At 40.6% G+C, this 20866-nt stretch overlaps 1 long non-coding RNA gene across 1 annotated transcript in view; it reads left to right on the forward strand.

Annotated features, from left to right (window-relative positions):
- The window catches only part of LOC102295303, a 28838-nt gene extending 8990 nt beyond the window's left edge, over positions 1 to 19848 (forward strand). Inside the window, exons 2-3 of the long non-coding RNA XR_316688.2 lie at positions 8450 to 8538; positions 19193 to 19848. This is a non-coding gene — a long non-coding RNA (uncharacterized LOC102295303). The remainder of the gene's footprint in view (positions 1 to 8449; positions 8539 to 19192) is intronic.
- Positions 19849 to 20866: the final 1018 nt, after the last annotated feature.

Here is a 20866-nt window from a genome sequence, read left to right on the forward strand (position 1 = left end):
ATCTATATATTATATATATATTATATATAGGAATATATTCCTGGACTATATAGACTGTGGAAGCAATTAAACTACTCCTTTAGGCTCATCTGGCATGCAAAGGCCGTTCTCTACCTGACGTTGATGACCAAACCTGTTTCTTATTAGTTGTGTTCTTTGTCTCAAACAATATCAATAACATTCACCCAAAATAACAGTCATCAGTGAAAAGTGCATTTAAAACACAACTGTAATGTAATTCTTTCACAAGACATTCCTTCTATGACATTTGATGATGGCAGAGACAAAAAGCCCCTATAGATGTCCAGCTGGATTAAGATCATATGACTTAGATCGTTTTCATCCTCATCACATCGTTCCTGTGCTCTGTGGACGGAGACGTCGTCATCTAGGAAGACTCCAATCTATTCAGCATGGAAACTTTATTGAATGTGATCACTCAGAACATCAGATGGCATGGTGAACCCAAACCATGCCAGAAAAACAGCAGACCACCCTATCCCCTCGCTGAAGGGGCCATAGGTTCATGCTTTTCATCCTTTAATTCTTAACTCATTTGTATTTAAAATGTTAGTGACAATATTTACCAAATTCATCATCTAGGTTTAGCATGTTAGCATGCTAATTAGCATTAAAGTACAGCTAGGGCTGTAAAGAACATAAAGTATTGGTAACATTTAGCTTCGCTGTTAGAAGGAGCTCTCAAGATATCTGTTCATCAGTCCCTAGAGTGTTAATAAACTTAATAAACACATACATGACCATCAAGCTAAATTAACAATGCAGGCTATGGCATATGGATCTGGTTGGGGATAGCAAATTGTCGGGAAACCAGAAGTGTCAGGTTGTTCTGTGACTAAGTTGCTGGAAAGCGTATTTCAAATGATTGATGTTATGCTTAATTTTGTAGCTACAATGACCCAATCAAAACTGTGCTGTGATGGTGGTGATGAAAAGAAGAAAGTCAGGAAATTATTCTATTAAATCTAAATTGGTCCTTGACTGTCTGAATCAAAGTGTATTACATGGCAATTCAACTGGCGGTTTTAAGTCACATAAACTAACGGGTCTCAAACATACTGTCAAGTGCTTGTTAAAGTGTTCGATCTCATGCCTGTAAATCATAGGAAAAGCCTGTATGGCCGTGCTGCTTCACCCTGAATACTTCTATAGGGATCATCATGTAATGACAGCACCTCTCTTAACCAGTGCATAGATCTAACACTCCCCCTCCTTTTCCTCCATTTAATCCTTTCATCTTTTCTTCTCCTCTGCTCATCTGACTCTGATCTGCCTTGTTTATCTTTTTCAGGGGCTCGTTGAGCGATGTGGTCCTTTTGTGGAATGGATAGATCTAAAGATAAAAGACAAGTTTAAAATGCCGGTGACTCAGCCGGGGTGTTGTCAAATAAATTGGGACGACACCTCTTTGGTCCCAGCAGATGCTACGTGCTTCGTTATGGCGAGCTCCGGTGAAGGTGTGGTGTTTCTTTCCTTACAAATCTCACAGTGATTTATGTAGCTTCTTCTTTACTCTCAGTCATCTGTCTTTTTTTTTTTTTTTTTTTTCAAATCTCAGCCGTTCTTCCTTTAATCAGCCTTTGGTGTGCTTATTTGGAGTAAGTGATTGCTGGTAATGTGGTCTGGCAGTGAGAGGCCAGGGCCCGGGCCCTCATTGAAATCCATAGATTTTCTCACACTGCTATTGCTAGCTCTCTAGGTGTGAGTGATGATCTCCATATGCCCAGGCTAACCCATATTCTCACCAATAAGGCTGTGTGTATTAGTCATGCCTGTGTACCATTATCACCATGTGTCAAGTGCACACCTGGTGGGTGTGCGACTCCAAATACTTGCATGCTTAGGTATGTGTGACTGAGAAGGTTAGTGTTCCAGTATACATGTGTGTATGTGCCCTGTAAGGCTACAAGACCTGGAGCCTCATACATCACCGCCTCACCTTCTTAGTTATGTTCACTTTTTGCCACAGCTGCTCACCACTGGCTGTTTACACTGACCCTGCTGCACGTCAAGACAGCAATTCTTGCCACACACAACAGCTGTAAATGTCACAAACTGCTCAGACAGAGGCGGCTTACAGGAAAAGCAAACAACACAGGCTTTAAAGATAAACACAGAAACTCAGCTTCTAGTTTAGTAGGTACACCTAGTGTAGGTACTGTAAACAATCCTGCAAAAAATGGTGCCTTCATGAATGGGTCTAATGTGTTAGTTCTTCTATCTTGTGGGGTTCCCCAGGGATCTATTTTGGGTCCCTGTTTTATTTATTAACTACATGCTACCCCTCAGGAAAATCCTGCTGAGACATGGCCTAGATTTTCACTGCTACATAGATGATACAGAACTCTATGAACCATTAAAGCCTGGCACTACCGATGTCTCAAATACTAGATGTTTTTCGTCTGAAGTTTTGGTAAATCCATTTCCTGTCTAAGATTCAATGACTCTAAACAGTCTATGGTTATGCAGTTGTGTTTCGTTCAGCTTAGAGACATATCCAAAATCTGCTCATTCCTGTCTCATTCCCAGAAAAGGTTATCAGTGTTTTTATTTCTTCCAGACTTGACTACTGTAATGCACTTTTCTCTGGCATCAGTCGCTGTAATTTACACAGACTACAGTTATCTCAAAATGCTGCTCCAGGCTTCCATAACACATTGAAAAAAATACCACAGTACACCAGTCCTTCCAGTCTATCATTGGCTGCCTGGTTTTAGAATGGATTTAAGATTTTATTGCTTGTTTTTAAATCTCTACAGGGTCAGGCTCCTGTTTTAATTCTAAGTGCTGTCTAATATGAGCTTTCTGATATGGCTTCATAGTGGTTCCAAAGACTCGTCTGCTCATTAAAGGTGTCCAAGCCTTTACACCTCGCACCCCACGACTTTGCAAAAGGCCAATTAATGCCTTGTCGATGCTTTTATCTATTTTTCTTTTGTTGAATGTGTGGAATTGATTTTGTCGTTTTTTCTCCTTTGTTTTCACTAATTTGAAATTGCTTTTAATTCTGCAGACCTTTTTTATTTTTCAAATTTCCTTTTCAATTTTGAACTTGCTTTGAAAAGTGCTGTAAAAATAGGAAAAATACAAGTGAAGTAAAACATGTAAAAATCAGCTAAAACATTCACGTAAATTCATTCAGGTTTCAGGGTCAAAACTGGCAAAGATGAGGGCTATAAAGGTGAATTCCTCAACCGCTATTGTTCCTTGGTCCTAGTCTCTCTGTACTGTCTATTATCTTTGTAATTGATGCTTTTTGGCCCCACTGCTTCTGAAAAATTAAAAATAAAGAAACATCTTCTTAATTTACTGTAACTAGAAGGCTAACTAGCTATCAAATCAAATCAGTTTTATTTATATAGCACTTTTAAAAACAACAAGAACTGTACAATAGAATAAAATTCTATAAAATTTTAAAAAGACAATAAAAGTAAGAGAAAAATAAGAATAAAAGGATGACAGACTCATACAGAATTAAAAGCCAAGGAGTAAAAATGGGTCTTTAGACGAGTTTTAAAAGTATCCGGTGTTGAAGAGGTCCTGATATGTAAAGGCAGTTTATTCCAAAGTTTCGGAGCAGTCGCAGCAATCTCCTCTGTGTTTTAATCTAGACCTAGGGACAAGCAGCATTTGGTCCACAGACCTCAGATCTCCCCGGATTATACCAATTTAAAAGATCAGAAAGATTAATAGGAGCTATTCCATGCAATGATTTAAAAACAAGTGTCAAAATCTTAAAATCCATTCGAAAACTAACTGGCAACCAGTGTAGTGAGGCAAGTATAGTACAGTCGGCCAATAGATCACAAGGTAACACCAGAGTAGAGGCTGTTGCAAAGCTAATAGTAGCATCTCAAAACACCCAAAATCTGAAGAAGTAGGATGCTCAAGCTACTTCTAAGGTTCATGTACCTCGATCTCACCCTTTACCTAGCATCCTCTTGTGACACAACAACCCTTTGCACATCCTCCTTCACTATATTCATCTCTTTTTATTGCACATGTTCAAACCACCATAAGCTTGCTTACTTTGTATCCAAACCATTCATCCAAACCTCAGCTGTTGTTCTGATACACTCACATCTAATCTAATCTATCCTGGTCACTCCCAGTAAAAATCTTAGCATCTTCAAATCTGCTTCCTCCAGCTCTGCCTCATGTCTTTTTCATAGTGCCATCATCTCCAAACCATACATCATAAAAGGGGCTCACTGAGATCTTGTAAACAATTCTTTTCACCCTTGCTGCTTTCCTTTTGTTGCAAATCACCAAATCAGGCACTCTGCCTGTATGATCTTCTCTTCTACTGTGCACTCTGCTGCTTTGGATTTTCCACCTCCAAACACAACAGTATAGAAATCCTCAAACTACTAAACTGAAAAAGGCTTTTCTGAAGAATCTACTCCATTTCCCAGCGATTCCTGACACTGGTGGTTTGTGGAATAAACAAAATGGGCAGTGTATCAGGAAGTGGTGGGCTAGACTAAACAGTGGTAGGTTAAACAAATCCCTAGCTGGGCAGCTTTCCAGTCCTTCTTTATTGACACTCATGTGGTCATCAATTGCAATTTTTCCTAATAACATTCAGCATTTCTCCTTTTTAAAATATTATATAATCGGTCCCATGATGCTTCACAGATGTTCACATGATGTGCCATGGCTGGGCAGCTTTCCAGTCCTTTATTGAGACTCATGTGGTGATCAATTACAATGCCTTCCTAATTACATTTAGCATTTCTCCTCTTTAAATTGTTATGTAATTGGTCACATGATGTTCCACGGGCGCAGCAAGGTTCATAACTTTGCAACAAAAACCTGCTTTCTCTATTTTGATATCAGGTATCATATAAAAGTCTGCTTTTATATGATATCATTGTTAAGTGATGTGCCTGACCAAGAAACACTCAGATCACACTGACTCATTTAAGACTTGTTTATAACCTAGAGTAGTTGCAGATTTCAACTGTAAGAGAAAGAGCAGTGGCACTCTGTCCCATCTTAACAGAGGTTGTTTGTGCTTTTGTGTGTGTGTGTGTGTGTGTGTGTGTGTGCGCGTGTGGTGTGTGCGTGCGCGTGACTGTTACAGGCCATGCTATTTCTTGCTCTCTGAGAGCTTTATTCTCTTGCTGCTCCAGACATCACAGGCCTCTGACACCCACGGCTGAGGTTGTGTTTTGTCAGATGCTCCCACCAAGTAGCGCCAGAGTGGCAGTCTCCACACCAACACACGAAAATCAGAAACCTCTACTGAGATGAAGCAGCCGCGGAGGTTACGAGAGAAGCAGCACAGAAAAATGGAAGGCAAAGCAACAGAGACAAGGGCAAGGCTTTTTAATTAGCATGAGCTGGAAAAAATAACACAAGAGCTATTGAGACAGATGCTCACAAGAAGGATAAAAATGTATATAAAATAATTTCCTCTCTTCCAACAATTCACAAGGCTTCCAGACCAAAACTGCCTTTGCTGTTTTTTCCATTTCTTTGTGGCAGCATTGGTTTATGCTGTGGTTCAGAGACCTTTTCAGTGAGCTGTACGTTTTATTTAAAGACCTGTGAGTGTTTCTGTTCCACATATAAATGTGCACACACACACACACACACACACACACACACACTGCAGCAAATGCACTCATATGCAGTCTGTCCAAAGCAAAACAAAAGAAACTTACTTGCGTATGTTCAACTTATAAAAACCAAGCCATGTGTTCGGTGGAGGGGCAATCAGTGGATGTTTATGGGATCAATCAGAATGGCAAATACAGCCAATAAGCCAAACACACTCTCTACACACTTGGAGTCAAACAAACATGTTCACATGCACACGCATTCATAGAAAAGTGAAATTTAAGCCAGCTCTCACCACCACACCCTGAGAATGTGCAGCACTACACTCCCTGCCAGAGACCGCATTTAATGAGACTGCAAGGGACCACTAGCTGAAAAGAGTCTACCTTGAGACAACGCACGCACACACACGCGAAAACAAACATTAATTAAGGGCGTACATAATTCCTCCGATGGAAAACTATTCCAGACGGGATGCATATCACTACAGAAACGCTTGCCCACAGAGATGCCGCAAAGTATTCCACTATAGAATCCATTCAGCAGGTGGGTACACATCCTACCAACTAAACTATATAAATAAGAAGCTGCACTCACACATGTGCCTCTAGTTCTTTTTAATGCAATTTCTTTTCCTGCATAAATATACGGGATCTATTTAAACAACAGGCTTCGGTTCCACTTGCACGTCTGTTTATATCTTTGTACTGCAATGCATGCACTTGGTGCATCCCAAAAGGTTGATTCAGTGGGAGAAATGTTTCATCACTCATCCAGGTGACTTCTTCAGTCTCAGCTGACTGCAGGTTTTCCCCAATCTTATAAACAGTACATTTGCACAATGACTGAAACTAGCACCACTGAAGGAACAGCTCCTTGATCATTAAGATGCAAATTCTCATGATCATTAATCAACACCCACTGATCAATGGCCATGAGCACCATTGGCAGAGAGTTGGGAAATGGCTGCAATCACAGCATTTTAAGATGCTGTGAAGATGCTGAAAGATGTACCCTTGGGCTCCCTCCTCGATTCAGAGATGGTTTTTCCCTTTTCACATAAATTGCCTCCTTGACTCCCTGCTCGAACCAGCGTTCCTCCCTGCCCTGGATGTCACTGCCTGTAGGTGCAAATAGTCACTTAGATAGTGACGAAATGTTTCTCCCACTGAAAACGCTACATCCAGATGAATAGAACCAACCCTTTGGGATTTAATTACCTGGATGATTGAGCTTGCATCAAGACATACTTGGCATTTGGCGGTAGCTACAGTATGCGAAAGTGGCAAAAAGGTCGGTTAGTTTGCCCAAACTACCTGCAGTTACTTTCTACAAAAGACAACTTTCCTTTGAAAACAGATCAGAGAAGTGAGTTTTGTGGCTCATCCAGAATGTGACAGTATATCCCTGCCACCAGTGTCACACTCTGAATGAGCCGCATACAGTTCTTTGCTGTTTTTAAGTCTTTAGTGTTGCCTCCTAACTTGACATCAATTCCCCCTCCTCCGCTCTCTTTTTCTTCGTCTTTATCCTGTTTTAAATTCCTGTCCCTGAAGTCATCAGAGGTTTGGGCAGACAGCCAGGACAACGAGCAGTGTTTAAATCTGTCTAGTCTCTTCCTGAAGAAGAGATCTGGATCTGCCCTAAAGTCAGACAGACACCAATAAAAATAAAAATAAAAAAAAAGAGTAGAGAAGTTTCCGGAGTTGACAAATGACGACAACTCAAGAAATGACTCTGAATACAACCAGTATTATTTATGAAGTACATACAGTTTTTGGATCATTAATATTCATATACCTGCAACTATAGAGCCTCTGATTGTAAAGGAGAGGAAGCATTAAAGATGCCCAAGAATACACAAAGCAGTACTGCAAAACTACTGCGATGTGTATGCATTTTAATGAGATCATTATGGATCCACTGACACTTGTTAAAAGGTGCATTTTGGAGCATTCTCACTTAACAAACACTCCGGCTGCGAGTGAATGCTTAAAAAAGGGAGTGTTACTACACTTCCGGCAGAAAAAGACGGGTTACTATGTTTCCAGTCACAGCTTCTCCTTTCCCAAAAGACTTGACAATACAGTGAAAGGTTCCAGGCAGATAAAGAAAACTTAAACTGATCTGTAAATTAGCTTGCAGGTCTTATGGTCAGCTTAGCCACGGGGACTGATTTGTGCCAATAAGTCGAAGGCCCGACAGGCTCTCTGCGGGATACTCGTGTCATTTTCTTACCGCACTGCTCTCTCATTTCCTTCTACTTTTATCATATTTTTTTTCCTCCCCGTGTGTTTTAATACTGTGGCTTTTGGATCTTCACTCTTATTGCGGTTTATATTTGGCTCCCGCTGATATTTATCATGCCCCAAACACCATCTCTCTCGCTCTCTCTCCTCATTTCCTTGATGAATTGGCAGTCCACTGTAACCTGATCCCTGCCTCCTCCCTGCATACCTGAATAATAACATGAAATGTAGACAGGTCAGTGGGGATGTGACCTGCTGTGTTCCCTGGGGCGCGACCTCTGTATGACTTCAAGTTACAATCTAAACATAACTCGTGGTGGCACCTTGGAATAAAAGGAGGTCACTGGATTTGCCGGAGCACATTGTCAGAAAGCGAAGAAAAGCGTCTGTACCGTGTGGTATTTTTAGCCGTAATGTCCCCAAAAATAACCATCTGTTTTCGGCATCATCCTGCAGCTTTCATTTGATCATTTATGCTTCTTAACACAAAGCACAAGAATGACATCACCATGTGCCTGGCTGACCATTTATCTCATTACGTCACTGTTTTGATAATGATGCTTTTAACTGATTTCTTCCCCCAGACTGACAAATGACTCCTTTGTGTCTTTTAGCTCTTCCTGTGCTGTGACTAATTATGACCCAGACTCAGAGTGTCTCCTCAGCTCCGGCCAGGATAAACTCTAACCTCTGTGACATCACGGTTAGTGCTATGTTCTCATCAGCTGTTATAAAGATATTATATGAAGATATACTAAGATCAAGGTTTTTTGGTGTGGCCTATATTTGACCTCATGTTAAAGAAAACTCATTAGTGGCAAAAACAAGCTGCTGAAATGCTGCACAGCCGTGTTTCTGTTATCCTGGTGAATATAAGTCCAATACTCACTCTCCTTTAACTCTGTATTGGACTTATAGGGGGAAATCTAGGTCTTAAGGTGCTAAAAGCTTGACTGAGTTAGTCTAGGTAGAAAATTGGTACATTGATGGGCAAGCAAAACAAAACATAAAAAGCCCCCAAACCCAGCAATTCAGTCCAAACCTTACTGATTACAGAAGCATTAAGCTGAAAACATATAACACACTCATGTAAGTCCACTGGGGGCCACCTTGCACTGTCGTATTGCACTTACAATATCCCCCATTTTGTTGTTTATGTCTGAGGACGTGCTATAAATATACAAACAGGTGAAGAAAAAGATTTCTTCTTAATCTACACTTTTAAGCCTATAATCTTAGCTCTGTTCTCCTCATCGCATAGCAACAAAGCTGCAAAGCTGCACTCCTACTCCGACATTTTTTTCCCATTTAAAGTAAAAGGCTGTTGTCATCAACTCTTCGTGAACCACAGATTTAACTCCTCGCAGTTTTTCCCCCCTCCGCCTGTATCTTTCCATCAGCATTTTTAGCCGAACACTTACTGAAGTAATTGTCCACAACTGTCAGATTCAATTGATTTAATTTACAAGGACTTATTGGAACACACAATAAAAACAATGAAAACCATCATCATTACTGGCTTTTATTCAACATTTATTCTTTTTTACCCCAGCTATTTAATAACCATGACGGTTTTATTGCCCTCCCTGCAATGTAATAGTCCTCTCATTGTTCAGAAGCCATGTGGCCTTGGGCTAGTGGGGAGAGCGGTGGGCAGATTTAAAGATGGATCTGGTTGATGAGCGCTGGTAATATAATCTTCTGACGTGCGTCTGTGAAAATGTCACTATGGCCTGGAGCGGCACTGTGTGTACTCAACCTCACAGGTAGTAACTGACAACTCTGGGCGTAATTCAAAAGCACATTTTTAGATATACATGTTTATTTTTCCAACTTAGGGCTGCGGTGTAAAATTTAACAGCATCATCAAAAAAAAAAAATGCTATGTGATTTATTAGCAAATGTATGAAATCTTTTACGATACTGTATTTTTCTCCGCGTGTCAAATTCTCATAGAGCATTGTGCTTGGAGCAGTTCTCCATCCTTCAAAAACACTCTGCAGACAAAAAACAACAAAAACTAGGGTACATGCCGGCTAAATGTGTTGCTGCCCTTGACAAATGGCGAGACATTTGGGTTAGCCTCAGAGAATATAAGCATGACAACCTTTAATCGATCTGCGCTTTTTCCTGCAAACATGTGCAGTGAAGCGAATGCTCAGAATAGATAAGCTGACTTGTCCTGAATAAAACACATTCGCCACCTTGTTCTGACCGAAACTTTCACCTCTCTTTCCAGAGTTTTGTCAGGGTTTACTTTAACGGGGCGCTTACATCAACTTTTGACTTCAGCCATAATATAACCTTTGTTAGGCACACCTGTTTAATTACACCTGCTCATTAATGCAAAAATCTAATCAGCCAATCAGAAGGCAGGAACTCGGTGCATTTAGACAACCTGGTGAAGTACAAACTGATTTAAGCGACTTTGAACGTGTCATAGTTGTTGGTGCTGGTCTGAGTATTTTAGAAACGTCTGATCTGATTTTCTCTCAGCCTTCATCCATAGAGCAGCAGTTCTCTGACTGAACATGTCTTGCTGATGTCAGGTCAGAGGAGGAGGAGAATGATCAAGACTGCTTTGAGGAAGGCAAATCAGTACCTCAACCACAACCAAGATATGTAGGAGAGTGCCTCTGAACATACAACAAATTTAACTTTGAAGCACAAGACCACACTGGGTGCTGCACCTACAGCTAAGAACAGTAAAATGTCAAAACAATCCCCAAGGGATCCTGCAATTCGCCTAGTAGGATGGGAAACTGGTCCCGGGCCCAGTCTGGTGTGAACAGATGGTTTGGATCCATTCTGCCTTGTATCAATTGTTCAAGCTGCTTTTGATTGGTGGTGATGTTGGTGTAATGGTATAGGGGGTTATTTTCTTGGCCTGCTAATACCAGCCAAGCATCATTTAAATGCCACATCTCCCCTGAGTGCCGCTGATCATGTCCATCAGGGTGCCCATCTTCTGATGGCTGCTTTCATAAGGATCTGTCACAAAGCTCCAAACAAACTGGTTTCTTGAACATGTCAGTGAGTTCAGTCTACTTAGATCTTATCCCAGTAGAGCACCTTTGGGATGTGGTGGAACGGGAGATTCACATCGTGGATGTACAGCTGACAAATATGCAGCAGCTGTGTGATGCTATCATATCAACATGTAATGGACCAAAATCTGAGGCATGTTTCCACCACCTTGTTGAATCAATGCCACAAAGAATTAAGGCAGATTAGAAGTAATGTATGAGTAAAGAAGTATCTGGTGAGTGTTTCCATTTTGCTGTCTCTCAGTTCGATTACTGTGTCGTTTGTCATATGGCAAGCTGAACTTTGAAAATAATGCCCAGTTTTAATCCAACAGACAAAGGAAAGTGCAGAGTTTGAAACTATATAGTCCTGAAACTGGGGTCTCTGGGTATAAAAGAAATACTAGACGCAGTCAAGTGTGCACTCAGTGGCTCACGCAATGTCAAGTGTTGTGATGTACTGCTATTGTCCCATGAGACACAGGACAGTCAGCTCAGTTTGAAGGAACAGGTCAGAGTACATTGTGTGTGGGTGTTAGTAAGTGGATGGTTTGTGTGTCTTTGTGTGTGCTGCTTGAAAAAAGAAATCTAAAACAAAATTGTACAAGAGCAAGACAGTTTTTCTCTTATGCTGCCTTGACTATATATATGTTATTTTGAGGAAATTATAGGGCATACTGACCTCATATGAAAAATGATTTAGGAGAGTGGCTTGATGCAAATGTTTTGAAATAGACATGACAGATTTCAATATCTGAAATACAACATTATGAAAAAAATCAGATTTAGATGACAAGATTTGCATTTTGTTTTAGGGGTAAAAAACTTTAAAAGAAGGCAAAGACGTTTAAAAACAGTAAAAGGATAAGTATGTTTGAGCATTTACATCAATATGTTCAGTTTCATGGGAACTCCAAGTGATCTGTATGAGAATCATGATTTTATTAAAAGCGTGAGAACATCGCTGCTGTTCTTTTCTATACGGGAAAACAGGAGATCTTATGAAAAAAAAAAAAACATCTTGAGCTTAAGAAATTTGTGTGATCACAGCTTTTGAATATGGCGTACTGAATATGTGCTACAACACATTCAGTACTGCCATGAAAAAAAGGTACTTGCTGAAAAGAGTGATAGTGGTTCACTTCAAAATAGATATCAATACGTTTGTTTGCCTAACAATCACCATATGCATTATTAAAGCAATCGCATAGTTTATCAAAGGTATTACGTGTGATGTTCGTTAACCAGGCAGAGTCGAGTAAAATATGTGGGTGGTTATTCCCGCTCTGATCATTATTATTTCAAGGCTGTCCTGATGTCAGACTGAATCACTGAACCCTCTTTGATCTAGGCTCTCTGAAGCAGCCCATATGGCTTAACATTCAGGCCGTGTATTTACCTTTCTAACTGAGTTGAAAAATGTCCTCATTAATAACAGTGGATTGTTTTGTCTCTGAGCTGTCTGCCTGGGCTTGGCTGGCTGCTGGTTGCCGAGAAGAGTGTAGTGCATCCACCCAGAGTAGGCCGCAACAGTACACTGGTAGCACATTTAGCAGCGCCGTTAATCTGAATATCAGACGCAAACATTCAGCTTGCATAAGTAGCAGCATGAAAGCAGCTTATATTTTGAAAGAGAAGGAGTGAGTGGGATTGAAACGGTGATCGTGCATTCGCATGCAACTTCTCGTGTGCGTGCATGAATGCGTCCATATGTGTGCGTTTGGATTTGCCTCAAACATGTGTATCGGTATCCGCGCACAGCTGAGGGAAGGGGAGATTTGTCGGCTTGAATTTCACCGGTTGAACTTTGGAGTCTGATACGTTTGGGTGAGTGAGGTAAATCACATAGAGGGGTGACTGCTGTCGGGAAGGTGACACTTTGAACAGCACCAAGGTTCATGAAGGGAATTCAAAAGGCATGCGGACTGCTCTTTCTCAGTTGTACATAATCAAATCATTTGTATCTTTTTGGTAAATCATCGTCCTCTAATGTATGCTCTGTAATCTCTTCTGAATCAGTGTGAAACCTCCTGTCTAATCTCCTGGACCTATGATTCATTGACTTACTGCTCACTGCAAGGCAGCTTTTTATTATCAGATTTTTTTTCTTCACTGCATGTTGCAATGGGAGGCTTAATGTGTCTTACTTTGATTAAAGTGTATTTATATCAGCGTGGAATTGAGAGAGACTGAATATGAATTTCAATACAGAGAACCGGCATCTGATCTGTGAGCTGCAGCTGCATACCACAGTGGGATGTAGGCTTAATGCAGCGGGAGGTGCTGGCTTATGAGTTTGCCACGTGGATGTGTTGTCCTCAAGCCACACCATTCACTTTTTTGTATTCATTAAGCTAATATGCGGTGGCCTTCAACTCTCACACACATCCAACCTCTGAAGTTAAGTGTCATTGAGTGTCAATAGACACTGGCATTATTGTCTTTTTCAGGCATGAAAAATTCTGAGCATGTTTCATAAACTTCAGTGTCATTAGTCCCGCTGTGTTTAGATATAATTAATTTGAAATCTGATAGCATGTGACAGCTATTCACCATTTGCATTTACTAATCAGCTTCTATAAATCAGACACATTATAAAGAATAGCGATAGATTTTGTTTTTTGCATGCTAAAATCAGCAACATAAAAGATGGATGGCGCCAGGGTGCCATCACCCATCAATTTTCGACTCTACTTTTTGAAGATCCAACATTAGTATTAGTTTTATTAAGCAACAATTTATCTTGGATGCTAATTTATCAGCTAACGCTCATTAGCTAGCCAAGCTAATAAGGGTTAGCTGATAAATTAGCATTAGTTTATTAAGCAAGAATTTATCTTGGATGCTAATTTATCAGCTAACGCTTATTAGCTAGCCAAGCTAATAAGGGTTAGCTGATAAATTAGCATTAGTTTATTAAGCAAGAATTTACCTTGGACACAAAGGTGGAGTGTTAATTTATCAACTAATGCTTGTTAGCTTGGTTAGCTACCTACATTTATAAATTGTATGGGTGCACATACACATATCAGATAATTAGTGCCTAGAACCAGCTAATTTCTCAATAAGACACTTGCCAAGCACAAACAGGTTTGCTTCAGGTCAAACCCAATGTCAGTATACATTTTGTATTTAAAACAACATGTAATAAGGCAGGAGTTTAACAATGATCTCAGCTCCGTTAGAACTTTTGGATCTCTTTGCTTGTGGTCTTGGCCTTTGGTAATGATTTCCGACTGTTATCCATCACTCGGTCACTCATAGATATTTCCACTCAGTGTGATGTTATAAAGTAATTGCCAGTGTGGTTGATCTTCTGACTTGTTTTCTTCAAAACTAGTAGGTGCTATTTGGATTCAAACTGAACGCCTTTTCCAGAATCTGCACTGATTGTTTGACTATAAATGCTATTATACACTAGCTTCAACAGTACTGCTGATGGCTGCATTGTCTGCCAATAGCACTTGCCAGCTGTACCCCTGCCCAGTGCATTACGTGCAGTGAACATTTAGTTCACTGCTGACAGAAAACAATAAATGCAAATCTTTTCAGCACAATCGTGCACAAGGCGGCTATTTAGTTCAAGAAAAATGCTGTTTCTCTATAAAGGAACGCAAAACTGAGTGTGAAATAAAACGATGATCTTGTACATCAAAGTCATGTTTTGCATCCACTCCAAACTTCTGAAAACTGCAGACACTATGGCTCTGTGTCCTTATGTGCTCTTGATTAACTTTAAGCAGCATTTACATTTTAAACAGACACACATCATAACTGGGCATTTGCTGAAATGACTGATAGTGGTTTTCTTGGACAAGCTCATTTCAAGGAGGATGGCAACTTTACTGCAGTCAGCTTGGATTAACAGCAGCTACAATGAATCACAGCAAAAATGTCAAAGCATATCTAAACCACTCTCAAAACTGCTTAAACCACTCCTGCAGCACACTATCCATCAGCAGCTCCTTCCGATGGTACAGCATGGAAGTAATGCATTTAGATGTGCTACACACAAATTATGATCAATGGGAGGAACCAATAGCTGAGAATTAGTTAAATAAAATATCAGTTTAAGAAGTTGCTGTGAAAAGTTTAGATAAGTTTTGATTTTCTGGTTTGTGTAATTTATTATACCTGATATTAATCCCTCCCTTTAAGAAAAAAACTAATGAGTGAAAAGGAAAAGAGGGCCTGTAGATAATGCTGGCATTCATTTGTTGCACACGTTATACAATCTGTTTACTGCCTCTTTGTGAATGTTAATATAAATGAACTGATGGCAGGAACAGCTGTAGTTACTTAGCAATGAGAAGCGAGCTCCTGCAGTCACTTACAGGCCTGTTTTCATTCTTGTTGGACATTCAGTAGATACTGTGTCGGTAGCCATTATAGACAGCTGAATGGAAACGCATTCCACCAGAAGGATTTAGTGCTGCGAAATATCCCAGTGTTGATATGAGTGAATAAAAAGATTAACTGTTCTAAAAAATAGATGGATAATCAGTTAAACTTGATGCAGTGCTGCACGTGGGGCACGCTTTATTTAACCCAGCGGTCTCCAACCTTTTTTGCGCCACGGACCGGTTTATGCCCAACAATATTTTCACAGACCGGCCTTTAAGGTGTCGCGGATAAATACAACAAAATAAAACTAGTACCGGTACCGAAAAAAGAAGATTTATTTATAACACACGTGAAAAGACTCAGGAAAACCAAGTTAACGATCAAAACGATAACAAAATAACGCTGAAAACCGATAAAAACCCTGAAAACCATACATTTCACACCTGAGCCTCAACTCTTGCGGCCCGGTACCAAACGACTCACGGACCGGTTGGGGACCGCTGATTTAACCCATTCCACATTAGCATCCTTCTGTACGATCACCCACAGAGCTGGATGGTTTGCAGGCGACTGCATCAATATGTAAACCAACACTTCATACACTTTCTTTTGTTTTGTACTTTAAGCACTCAGATAGCAGTTTAAGACGCTGCTCATGTTAGTATTTCATCTGTACGACCATGTGTGTTTATTCCCACGGTACAGTGGAAGTGAAAAGGAGGACGTCTGTTGCAGTGAAACTGCCATAAAAAAAGCAGAGCTCCAGACACAACATGTCTATGTCGAGCACCCTTGAATGACCCGGTACACAATGAGCCACAAGTGTGTGTGCGTGGAGCTTGCCCGAGTCTGTACAGTCACTTTATGTGTGGGTGTTCCTGAAATGGGACTTTATTGGTGTCCCTTGGGTACCCATTGGTTTCCTTTGTCTGATCCTTAAGACCCCATGGGACCTCAGAAGCTTTAGAGTTTGACTGTCTCCTATACTTGCACACATACACAGACTCGCCTGTATAGCGCTGCCATCCACCTCTCGCCCGCCTAATAGACACTACATAAAAGGAATCCCAGTGGGGCCTAAGTGGGCCTCACTATTCATTCACTCCGCGTCTGACATCAATAAAATGACCTGCAACCACTCAAACACACCTTTCTGTCACTTCCAATTTCCTGCTTCCTTACCGATGGAACACAGATGACTATATCAAGACCGCTGCTCTCCGTAGCTTACAAAATATGAGTGAAAGTGCCTGAATTTCAGTTATTTCTTTGTCCATTTTACCTGCAAAATACAGCAAAGGATATTGTGATATTAGGACAACAAGTAGTATAAAAGTGAGATCTTAAACCCAAGAGTTATAGGTATAGATAAACCATGGCGTCCCACATCAGATGGTACAAACAGTATTGCCACGGGAAATAATACATTTGCTTGTTAAACGAGTGAAACCAAAACGCAAATAAGGGAATGCACTTTTGTAAGGGGGAAACAAATCCGTTTAAGCTATTAGGTAGGGCTGTTCAATATAACGATATATATCGGATGATGATATAAAAACGTCTATCATTTCATTTTACACTATCGTTTGGTGTCGTAAAACAAACTGTTTACGGCAATATTTTTTCATCGTTTTGATGGTCACTGTAGTGGCACCTGTTTTTATGCGTTGTCGTTAGCAACAACGACGGTAAAACCGTCACATGTCCGCTTATTTATTTTCCACATAAACCTTTCACAATAAAGCTCAAGATCCTGTTGAGACTTTTCAAAATAAACTGAATCACGTAAAAGAGAATGCAGAGTGTTTACGGCCGTCAGGTGCTAAAAAAATAAACGTTAGACTCAAATGTTACAACAGGCTTTTCCCCGCAGCACGCCATGTAATAAATACTCACAACTTTACAACTTATGTCTAAAAATGTATAGTTTCATGCATCGGTTTAAACCAGGGGTGTCAAACTCCAGGCCTCGAGGGCCGGTGTCCTTCGGGTTTTAGATCTCACCCAGGGTCAACACACCTGAATCAAAGGATTAGTTCATTAACAGGCTTCTGGAGAAGTTCAAGACATGTTGAGGAGGTAATTTAGCCATTTAAATCAGCTGTGTTGGATCAAGGACACATCTAAAACCTGCAGGACACCGGCCCTCGAGGCCTGGAGTTCGACACCTGTGGTTTAAACACTCGAGTCCAGGTACATGAGGCCCAGCTGGAAACACTTCATGCAAGTCGAGCTGCCCGAGATTCACAGAATTTTCAGAAAATGTAAAATTTTTGTGATTTATATCGTTATCGGACGATAGATGTCTTATACTGGGATATGAGATTTTGGTCATATCGCACAGCCCTACTATTGGGTAAAGGTGAAGGGCCAAAAGATGCCAAGTGAAATGCCTGAAAAAAGTTCAACTGGTCCTTTTTGATCAGTCTGTGCTTTTTATTTAGCTTTTTATTTTTATTTTTTAAAGGCTGGTTAATTTCAGTTACCTCCTTTTTATGAACTATAAACTTACATGAGAGCATATGTGGGGCTGATTTCGCATTAGTCGCTTGAAACCTGATCACTTGAGAGCCGATATGACGGCATCTGGCATTTTCCACACTGGCCTGACAGAGCGGGTAGATTCGATTTAGCAGCTTTTCCTTCTGGATGATCAAAAGTTACTAGTGAGAACAGATGGGAACAGGAGAAGAAGAGAAAGAAAAAGAGGAGACTCCAATAAATCCATTTAAATAGACTGCGTTTTTGGGGGGATTCATGCAAGTAGGCAGCGAGCGCCTCAGCTGCTACCTGCCCTGATGGGGCTTCTTATTAAGGACTTGGCTCAGTTTGGCAGGTGCACTGAAGAAACAGACAGAGGGCTAAATAATAGTGAAAGGTGTTTGTCTTCTCTCCCACCCACCCCCCTTTTGGAGCATAGCTAAAATTCATAACAGGGATCCCATTATGTTATCAGTGTTGTATAACGTCGACAACGCCATTCCTGTGACAGGTGTGTAATCTCACCAAAAGTGTTTTGACAGTCCATCAAACCACAAACACCAGCTAGAGCCTGATCCTTTCGGCTTCATTTTGAATGTCATTCTGTTTTGATTTTAATCTGGTATATGAAAGCCCCGCCTGCACCGCCGCCACACACCAATGTGCAAACACCCAACATTCAAAAGCACACAAACACTCATATCCCTCCCACCCCGCCGGCACAGAGGCTCCGTCTCCCTCCCACCAAGCATTCTCCTCCTGGAGATTTTATTGCTATCCTCACCTGGCAGGGCGACATCATGATCTATTTTCAGTATTTGTCCATCTCCTAGAGAAGTAATCACCTTAGCTCTGCCGTAGCAAACACTGCTGTCAGATGAATGACGTTGAAGCTGTAACAAGAATCCGCAATGGCCCCGCTCTTCAACAGCTGAAGCAGGAGCCTCCGCTGCTTTAGCTTTGGAGATTGCATTCAGAAATGGTCACATACATCTCATTAAAGAGTGCTCAAACGGAACAACAACCCTGTATTTACAATGTCGAATGCACCGGGCTGCTGCTTCTCTTTGGAAAATATTCTTTAATGAACAAAAATGAGGCAAGACTGCAAAACAAACCCGACCTCTGCTCTCTTCGAGGCCGACATCAATACGGATTTGTCCCTGAATACTGGCTCACATACTCAAACTCACTGTATTTTCTAATAGGAGGTTGATAAATTAAACGTTACATCAAAATCCAAATATAAAACATTTCAATTTAGGAAACATGTTTGTTCATTACTTCTGCATTAGCTGAAAAATTCAGCTAACAAATAAACTGTGTTAGCTTTACTTCAATGTGAAAATTTCCATTGCTCATACACCATATACGTAAACAAACACACTAAATCCACTAACAGGTGAGTGGAATAATGATCATTTTCTCAATTTAACATTCTTCCACAAAACCGTGGGCCTACTTGGACATGTACCACCCAATTAAAAATTGTTTCTCCCCGAGCAGGCCAAATCCCTCCACCGCACTGCAAAAACTACCTGCAAAGAGCCCAAAGCAATTACTTGGATTCCAACCTCCCCAGATTCCAATCTGCAGAATGTGCCGAAACAAGCCTGATCCATGGAGCATCCACCCAGCAACCTACAGGACCCAAAGGATCTGCTGAAAGGAACATTCCAGAGCCACATATCAAAGGACACCTCACCTCGAAGGGCCCTGTGTCAACACCACAAGGCCTCAGAGACGTTTTCAGAACCTGAATCTGATTTTGTTTCGCCAAGCATGTTGCACAAACAAGGAATTCTGTTCCAGCTGTTGGTGTGCACAAAGGTTATGACAACAACGTGCATAAGACAATTTTCCATAGACAAAATAGCATATATTATATATAACAAGCACATACATTTTGCCTGGACAATGGGAACAACAGGGACGTATATGGCAGTGATTTAACTGCTGTGTCTTTTTGGTGTAGATCTGGTGACAGAAGTGAAGCCTGGGAGATATTCAACCCACCTAAAAAGGTTGATTTGTGGTCCACTACTCTCAGGTTTGAAATGGGATGTTCTTCTGTAATAACCTGCCCACCACAAGATGACGCAGGTAATGATTCACATCTGAGATGAGTTATATAATAAAGGCTAAAATGGCAAAACCTCCACAGAAGCCAATAAGAAAAGTTTGGACCTGGTATAATTAGTTGGAATTATTCCAACTAAATATACTTCAGGGCTGGATATATGCAGTATGTGTATGTTTGTGCATGTATGTCTGTTTTACAAGTCTAATTACATGCCTAACCTCACTTAGTATTGGTTCTGTATACAGTGGCCATGTTTAATTACATCTATAAACTTAAATAACTGTGGTTGCAGTTGCGTTATGCAATATTTTCTTTTTTTCAATCCTAGCGTATAAGAAGCTTTTTAAAAGCGACTGTCTTATTTAACATCTCAGTCATTAGAGATAGTTTAGTGTTAACACCTCAGTCCAGTGAAATTAGAAAAGAAATACAACTAAATAATGAAAAAGGTTGTTTTTCTTTTGCAATGTTTGCTCCCACAAGGCTGTTTCTTGTTTTTTCTTGCGCACAAAGACACATATACACACACAAAACATATCCATCACCCACTATGTTATTTTAATGGTGGGCTCTGCAAGGCCCTAAATAGCCTTCTCTTTCACTGGTCCATCACTAAAGGATACAATGTGCACTAGGTCCAGTGAGCACGTTGAATGATGGCATATTTGCTTGCGATTCTCGTTCTATGCCGGAGTTTGAAGTTTCTCTCCTCCCGGGCTGCGTTTGCATCTTCTGTGTTGTGGCCAAGGTAGATTAATCATTAATCAGTCCCCCTCCCCGTCTGCCCCAACCTATCTGTTTTTGGGCTCATCCTCAGCTGAAAACACCCTAATCATCCCTCCATCCTTCCGCTCTTTATTTGGTCGCTTATGCAGCAGTTTTTGCTTCCCGGTGTTATACAAGCAACGTTTTTAATCCTCTTTGGATTGCAGACATTTTGAAATGATGAAAATAATATTAAATGTGTTTTAAATGTAATGGGATTCACGATGCAAACCAGTCTCATAGTTATCTCGCTTTAGAGAGTCAATGTTTGCATAAGTGTTTACTTTTTAAAAATGTGGTTAATGAAACTCTTAAGCTTGGATTTATTGCTA

Source organism: Haplochromis burtoni, unplaced genomic scaffold, assembly GCF_018398535.1.
Source record: "Haplochromis burtoni strain Fernald_Lab_line unplaced genomic scaffold, NCSU_Asbu1 Contig_200, whole genome shotgun sequence".
Classification (NCBI taxonomy): domain Eukaryota; kingdom Metazoa; phylum Chordata; class Actinopteri; order Cichliformes; family Cichlidae; genus Haplochromis; species Haplochromis burtoni.